Below are 9,040 nucleotides of genomic sequence, written 5' to 3'. Positions count from 1 at the left end.
ATGTGCTGGGACTTCATGAATCTCAATATGTACATGAAAGAGGGGCCTCCGCTGATGCGGTGCCAAAGGCAATCGGGAACCTCATGAAAAGGAATCGGCATCCAGATGCAGTGAGCGCCGGGGTTCTGTTTTGTATTTAATCTGTGGGCCGATGTGGGGCTGAGGTAAGCGTGAGCTGATCGCTACTAACAGCTGGTATGTGCTCATTTCCATTGTCTGGGTTATCTTTCTCTTTTGGACACGCAGGAAGGGTGGGGGGTGGGGGGGGGGGGAGACAGCCCGTTTAACATGAACATGTTAAGTTTCTTGCCGGAATGAGAAGGCAAAAAACAAGCGAAGGTGGCATGAGCGGAGCAGTAAGACGGAGAGAGTGGACCGTGGTGAGAGTGTGAGACGAAGAGAGACGGACAGAGGGAAGCCGGGCCTCATGGTACCTGATCAAACGACTTGACAGCGCGTCAACGCACATCTGGAGCCGATATATTTCCCTCCTTCCCCGTCGTGAAAGTGACTCCTCCCCTCCTCCGCATTCCCTTGATGCACTGTGATCCTATTAACAAGAAAACACACTTGATATCGGCGCAGTCGTCCTTCGTTACAATAAATGCTTATCAAAGGGGGAGTCGGAGCGAGGAGACAGAGCTAAGCTATGTTAATTACATACAAGTTTGACTTCTCGACACACGCCTTACAGTCTGTGAGCAATTGGCAGAGAATCCTCTCCCACCATTTGGATGTTTGCGCGCTTGGCAGAGCCGTCTTGTTTTCATGAACTGGCCCTTTAATCCCACTCGACCACAATTCATGCAAACAGCACAGAGCATCGGCCGGCAATTGCACAAACACAAAGATGTCCTAACATTTACGCCATTGATTGAAGATCGTGCAACGAAACGAAACCTCGGACAGTCGGAATGGGCCCATTCCCAGGTGGGGGGGCAGTAGCGCATGTGTGAGAGGTGGAACACGGTGACCATGTGTAATACTTTGCATGTTCTGAGCATTACTACTACTTTCGAAGGATGGGTGGCGTTTTTCTGGAAGGCGGTCAGTAACCGACGCCCTCGAAAGGCCTCTGGCGAAGAGCCGGGTCGACGCGGGCCGAATGAAGCGTGTGTGACGTACAGAGGGGGGAGAAAAATAAACAAATGAACCCGAGTGAGTCATCAAAAGAGAACAACAACCGACATTTCCGACGTCTAAATCATCGTTGTAGATTCGGGGGCCGCGCACACATGGTGCGAGGATCCAGTAAAACGGAGACAGATATGATTACTCTGTTGCACGCGCACGTAAACAAACGCGGCGTCCTGGAAGCCTCTGTGACATAACCGCGCGCGTGACCATTAAGTGACTGTGGCAGGTTGTTTTTGCCCCGGCTGCCCTCTCTGCATCTGTTCCCCATAGCGCCTCATTAAGGGGAATTCCTCAGGGAGCGGATGGGCAGGTCAAGGGGGGGGTCCCAGACCTCCGCTGTCTGTGCATCTGACAGAGCTGATAACGTTGAGGTCTGGACGGGACAGGGAAGGGTGAGGGGTTGGGGGGGGGACGTCCGATCTGGGACCCCTGGCGACCCCGGGGCCCGTGTGATCTGATGGAGGAGATGAGGAGGCGCGTGGATAAGGCGTCCCAGCATGCAACCTGGTTGTTTTCCAGCAAAGGTTTAGTGCTGCGTCCATCGAGCTGATAGTTAACACGAATAAGAGTTGCAGTCTTGCATGTCTTCATTTAAATTGTTAGCATTTTTATTTTCCATTTTTGCGAACCACGTTGTAATGGAGCTGAAAGCAGAGTTGTTTCAGCAGCTCTTTTGCAACGTGTCCTTCCAGGGAAAGCAGCATCCTGGTCGTTCTGGAGAATCCACAGACCACACGGGCCACAATTTCCATTGGAAGACGTTTAAATCCTGACCACCGAACGCTAAATTCCATTTACCTCCATTGTATTTGGGTTTGTGGCAGGAACCTCGACGGGTATCTCATGACATCAGCAGGTAAAATAAAAACCATAGGAGTAATTTGGGTGAACTCAGCGTGGCGCCTGTATCATCTCTGGTGCTTATCCCTACTCCCCGATTTCCTTTTTCTCCCGCTGACTCGTTCTCCCTCAACAGCTCACGATTCCTTGATAGCGTTCGTGTAATCAGCGCGAGTCACAGATGAATATCAGTAAACAGCGGCTGACGTCTCCCAGCTGGTTTTGATTCTTCCGCTGTCTTTGCGGGTCAGTCAGCGCCCCACACCGGATTCCAAAACCAGAACACGATACCTCGCAAATCCCTGTAGGCTAGTGGGGTTTGACCGCTGATATCCACGGATTACACACTTGCATGTGTGCACACCTATGTACACAAAAACACACAAATTCACATTAATTGTCAATACGCCGAGTGAAACTTTAAACTTATTAAAGACAAATAAGACTGCGTCACGGGACATGTCGGGTGTTTGTATGATTTCTTTGGGCCATCGGAGGGATTTTTTCTTTAAATAGTCGATACCTCTTTTTGAAGCCGATGGCGGTTTCATTATTTAGCCCACACGGTCCAAAGGTGAGAAGGTGTTCACAGCCCATCAATGCACACGAACAGCTTTCACAAGCAATCTAACTCAGGCTCAGTCTGAGCCAACTGAGTAGCCAGAGGCTTCTGTGGAGTTAAAGTCGCTTGGCACCCGAATCAGTTTGTCCAATTGGGAGAATACGAAATAACCACTTAATAAGATAATTCCAAGTAAATTTCATTTAGGAAAATGGTTATAGTAAGATTATGCTTAGAATCCTTAATGTGCATTCAGAGTACATTCCAGGTGCTGACTTTACTAAAGCTGTGGAATTATTTAATGAGTAAAATGGCAAAAGCATATGTTTTGGTTTCCTTTTCTTTTTGTCTATGCAACTATTTGGATGCAACTATTTTTATTTTATTTTTATTTTGTAAGTTTGTAAGTAACTTATAAAATGTTACGGTGAAGTGTAAACCACTGACTTCATGTTGAATAGAATTTTAACAGTGATCATGACAAACTTGATCAAATGTGCAGTTGGCCAACTAAAAGGTTGCTGCTGGCTTTACATTGTGAATGAGTGACCTTGTCACCTTTTTATCGTTTTCCCTCATACGTGCGGTGCCATATATTTTGCTCGTGCTGTTTCCCCATTGCATCACTCACAGAGGACGTAGTTAAGTATTGGCAGGTACTCCAAAATCTGGTTGCATTTAATGAAAAGTGACTGCCCATTTAAACAAGACTCAAACATGAATCTGCGTTGCCTCCGCCTAATCCCACGCGGCGTAGAATATCCATAGAAATGTGTCACATTCGTCTAAATCCACAGATTTGACATCCCACCGTGCGAGCAATAGTTTCAGGCTGAAAGGAAATAAAACGGCAGTTCCATTTTCATCTTCCTTCCATTTCATTTTTTATTAAAAATCTCCCTGCTTCCCCCAGTCTAAGGAATTTCAGCAGGAATTGTTCAGCATCAGCTCGAAAAAGAGGAATAGCATCCAGATGTGGCTCTCGGCCGGCGAGTGCTGGAGACACGTAAGAGGCGAACGGAGTAAAAAAGGGGACGAGGAGAAAACACGTGGCGCTCGGCACACTGCGAGATGCACTAAATAAACACGGCCCCGCTGTGACCCAAGCCAGCCGGCGTCGCCCTCAAGGGGCTCCTGCAGGTCCATTAAACCTGTTCCGATACCTCATGGCTGACCTGCCCTGTTTCAAACTCAATCACTGTCCCACAGGAGGCCGGTTATATTGCTGCGCGGCTTCAGCGCGGCCACCGCGCCACAACAAGGGCCTCTGTTGCAGGAGAGTGAACCCGTGTACCTACAGGAAAGGCTCTGGAACCGCTGAGGAAAAACAATTCATGCATAAAATTGAGTTCTGATTCTTAACAATATCCAGCACACACACACACACACACACACACACACGATGGAGGCGCGGAGCAGGAAAACACAATACGGCTTCTAAAAAGGTTTTTTTATTTATTTTTTATCCATGCATCTTTAAGCTGTGTCTAAAAATCAGCCTCTGCTCCTCCATGATGGATTCCTGTGGCTGCGTTTGGCCGTCACGCTCAAGTTGGCGGGTCATCACAAAACACACTTGAAAGAATCAGACTAGTGTGTTTAGCTGACGTCCTCTTGTTTAGTCATCCGTAAAAACAAAACCAACGCGTGCGATAAATAGCCAATAAGTGCATTCTCTAATACCACTCCATTGTTAGTTACACATGGGGGATTTTTAACAAATAACAGCACATGGCTTCAGTCTTGCCTCAGCATTGCATCCCCTCTTCTGAAGGATACTCAAACAAGAAAGTATAAAAAAAAAGAAAGAAAACCGGCCAAAAGCAAATAAAAACAAAGTCAGGACACATTGCGTAAACCTTAGACGTGAACTTGAGACGAGAAAAACCCAGAAATAAATCCAACACGCTGCAGGGAAACTAGTACGACGAGGAAGCAGCTCTTCCTCACATTTGAAGCCCATAACCTACTTTGGTTTTCAGAGCCGGCGGTGACTCTGCAGGCTCCGGGAACAGCACTGCAGGCACTTCTTTTTCACATGCATGAGGAGCAATTACGGAACGCTCCGGACCCACTGGCGCTCTCACAGCCGTGATTATCTATTCATGCATCGCATTCCTCGGAAAAGTGTATCGATTCCAGCTGTGACGGGGGCCGCTCTCTCCGGCAGAAGATGACGTTTTGAATATTTGATAAACAGAATATTTATTCACCGCAGAACTCATTTCCAAACAAGATAACGTGATGTTGACTTCTAAACCTTCTTTTCTGTGTCCATATTTGTCAGCTTGCTTTCATATATACTAGTTTTCAGAGGGATAATTCAGGGGAAGAGAGCAGGATTACAAGTTTTAGAAATGTTTTTTTATTTTTTTCTGTCAAATCATTTCTAGGCAATAATAGATGTGTGAATTTTAAGGCTTCACATTTTCCAATTTAAACATAGCAACAATCTGAGGCATGTTAAGGGTTTAACTTTTGATCCAACATTAATTCATACCAATGTAAAAATAACTAGAGCTTGGAATTAGACCCAATCTGACAGAAAGAAACCATCTAAATGTTGAGCTTTCAGAAGTTACCTTGTTGTGCGCTAGAAAGTATTCACTCTTCCCCAGGCTCATCACTGCCTGTGATTGGATAATAACACAAGGGGCACGAAATCAACCATTCATTTTAAATTATTCTGAGGCTGCCACAAGATTATATCTGGATGCTTGTCAAGGCTTTAAATTGAAAACCCGCAAACATCGGGAAGAACGTCTTCCAAACCCATCGACTAACCACACTGGAGACTCGGAGAACGGTGAGAGCTTTTCTCACAGGTAGCGAAACACCAACAAACTCAAATCACAAGTGGCCCTTTGCTCTGAAATCAAGTAATCTGCCAAAAACGTATTCCCAGTCCTTGGCTTTCTGTTCTTCCCAAATTCCGTGCTGGAAATGAAGGCTGTCTGCTTATTGTGGATGTGTTGCAAGTTCACGCTAACCACTGTGTGACGGCTTAACTATAGTAAGTGATGTGAAAATGTCTGGCTTTTCAAAGGCAGCTCAACTCACACATGAATGCATCCAAAATAATGTTATGAGGTTATTGGTTAGATGGATAGCCCAAGAGCCTAAAAGTACCTCAAAGCTTACTGTATATCATCATATCTACTATCGCATCTTAATATGGTTACAACTGGGAAACAGAAGAGTCTTGACGAAAGGGAAACAACTTTAAGGTAGTCAGACCTGAAGAAACTCAAAGACCCGTTTCACTGTTTAAGTTTGTGATTTCTGGGGGACAAATGTTGATATACTGACAGATATTTTGTGAAAACCGCCAGTTTCATTACGACAACTCGTCAAATATTAAACATTCATGATATCGACCAAAATTATGGAAGCAGACAGGAATGAAACATGACGTATTGAATAATTCTGCTGCAGAATTTAATGAATTAAGCATTGGCGCATCAGCAAATTACATTCATTATTGACTCAACACTTAGTCACTGCATGTTTACCAAGTCAAATTATATTTTACACTTTCAAACTCTCCTATTAAATTCAATTCTAATTAACAGGTATTTCATTATTCTGCAAATTATTTTTTTTCTTCGGTTTCTTGACTGACATTTAAACGTCTGAATTAGAAATGAGTGAAGCCTGTAATCCTGCATACAGAGAACCAATTACAGGTTATCAAAGCCTCCTTGAAAGGATTGTTTTTCCCATTTCGAGCTGAGTGCCTGCCGTGTTTCATAGTTTAACTACTTAAGGAGTTGACAAGGGCCCCTTTAAGGAGTGTGCATGCATCTGCGTCCACAGAAAACAGCCAGCATCAAAAAAAAGAAGAAAAAAAAAAAGAAGACGCATCTGCACAAGTGATTGATGCATGAACTCAGGCTCAGCTCCCACTTGATTCCGGCTTCTCTGTTCCTGCTATTTGAGCAGGAGAAGCAGAAATGGCGTCCGGCCACAGCTGAACACGCCGTGTCTCTTCATCAAGTACATCGACAATAAGCACAAAATTAGATTCCTAGACTTGTGTATTCTTAGATGTCGGAACACAAAGCGCACTATAGTGCCCCACTAACAAACACTGATCCCCCGCCCCATCAGCGAAAAACCACTAATTGGCCGACCACAGACACTTTAGCCGGCTTCCCAAAACCAGCAACTGGCTGAACCTCTGAGAGTCACTCTGCCAAACAAGGACAACAGCCAACAATGTGTAGTTGCTGTCAGAGGTCATTAAAATTATCTGTCTACAAATTACTTTGCGGGCTCGGTGTAATACGACGCTTCGAGCAGAGGAGAGGGTGGGGGGGGGGGGGGGTTGGGGGGGAGTGGACGGCCGAACTCAGGTCTCATGGATAATGTAGAGTTGGTCCGATCCCAGGAAAAGCATCATCGCAGTGCAGATGATCTCTATGTCATTCCTAACCGCTGACACAGAGGAAAGGCGCATCACTGCAAAACACCGGACACACAGCCACGGCTCTCGTATCAGATTCCTTGCATAGCTTTTGTTATTGAAACATGGCCAGATGGAAGTGATACAAGCTGGTCTTTTGTCGGGATTCGGGACGGATTTACCGTTGCATTTTTCTTCCAAACCCAGAACTGGATGGAGTATGAATATAGAAACCTGCACTGTGTGACATGTTGGTGGACACGTCAGCACCTGTGTCCTCTGCAATGCAGCAGGTGTTGCCCCCCCCCCCCCAAAACAAGACTCGCACTATTCTCCCACCAAAGACACTGACCTACGGTGAGAGTTCACCCGTGCGCCGCCCCTTTAGGCAGTTAAGGTCGAACAAGTGGCAAAGTAATCACTATAAAGTAAGAAGGGACTTGGGAGGGCGGGGAGGTGGGGGGGGGGGGGGGGGGGGGGGCAGAGCAGGTTTCTCCTCGGACAAACGCGGTCATTAGCACTTTGAGTGGGCGTCCCAGCAGGTGGCCGGGTGGGGGGGGCTCTGGGAGTTTGATCTCAGTGAAAGTGTGTGAAGCCATGAAATGTGGGGTGTGGGGGGTGGGGGGCAAACCCCCGGACCACGGGGAAGGGCACAAATGGTAGAGCGATCACAGAGCTCCGCCAAAAGGGGGCGGGTGGGGGGGGGGGGGGGTCAGATGGCTTTTTCATCCCTGCTAAAAAGGCGCCACGGCTAAAGTGACGCGGTGCACAAAAGAGAGGCGCTGTGTTGATTGACAGACACCGGAGGAGGAGGTTAATGTTATTCTGCATACGCCCGTGCGGCCCGAAGAGACGCACAAACAAAGCCGGAATAAGAAGGGAAAGCAAAGCGGCCCCGGACGAGCCTCGGAGCGCTCCGTCAGACTGCGAGAGATTGGGGCCGCATTAAGTGACGGATGCTAAACTGTCAGTTCTAATAAGCGGCAGTGGCACTGTACTGCAGTCCAATGATCAGCACAGGGGAGCCAATTAAAAAGCAGGCTTTGGCAGCCGACTGCATTGCGCTGACCCTCATGTGACGCCGGAATCCACGGAGAGGGGTTTTTATTTCATTTTTATTTACTGCGAAAACCCTACCCAGCATTTCCAGTCTTCACACCACAGGCTATTATCGATCCGCGCTCTCCTGTTAAATCACACAGCCTCCGCTTTCATTATTTCCAACGGAGGGTCTGGTTTCAGCCCTTGTTGTTGTTTTAAAAAAGGGGGATGAAGGCTGACATCATTCCCTCCTCTGATAAGATGGAAAGCCATACGACAAGGTCGCCGAGTGGGAGGAGGTGATGCTGTGGTCCACTCTAAAAAGGCGTTTCAGCGAGGGCTTCTTTGTACCATTGCCTGCAGGGATCAAAACACAAAAGGCTGCGGCGTGTTTTGTTTTTTCACTCTACACTGGAGTTTGTCTCAGTTCTCCGAGTTTGGTTGTTTTTCTCTCACTAATTGGAGAGAAGACTCACAGACGGACGCAGGAGATGGATCGGAGCGAGGAGGTTTCGCGGATGTGAAGCTCCCTTTCTCCTTTGAAATGCTTTGAGATTGTTTTAAAAAGCGGCGTGTTCCGTTTGAGGAGATAATCCCGCGAGACGGCGAGGCGTCGTTGCTACTGGGAAGAAATCTGCCAGCTGACCAGAAGTAAGCAGCGAAGATGGTTGGCAAAAGGGATTGGTTCTAAATGCGGTGGAGCTATTTCCGTATGGGAACTTCGACACTGAAAGAGTAATTATGCTGAGAAGCAACTAATTATATGTTGAGCAATCAATCTTCAGCCAATCAAAGCAAAGCAACAGCTTTTTAACTCCAGTGATTGCACTGCTTTTGAGGAACAGAGGGAGGTAATAACATTCCAGCACCTTCAGGCATTTATGAAAGGATGCCACGTATGGAAAACACATCAGAGGCAATCCAAAACATGTGGCGTGCCCCCCAGAAGACGATGCCCGTTGAATCCAGAAAGAAATCCCTCCCCCCCCCGGCAGAGCTGCTGCATCCTCGTTCTTTAAACACGGTGCGAACAAAATCTAAAAATGGATCCCCCG

This window comes from Gasterosteus aculeatus, chromosome 4 (genome assembly GCF_964276395.1).
Source record: "Gasterosteus aculeatus chromosome 4, fGasAcu3.hap1.1, whole genome shotgun sequence".
Classification (NCBI taxonomy): domain Eukaryota; kingdom Metazoa; phylum Chordata; class Actinopteri; order Perciformes; family Gasterosteidae; genus Gasterosteus; species Gasterosteus aculeatus.
Note: the sequence above shows the minus strand (reverse complement) of the source record.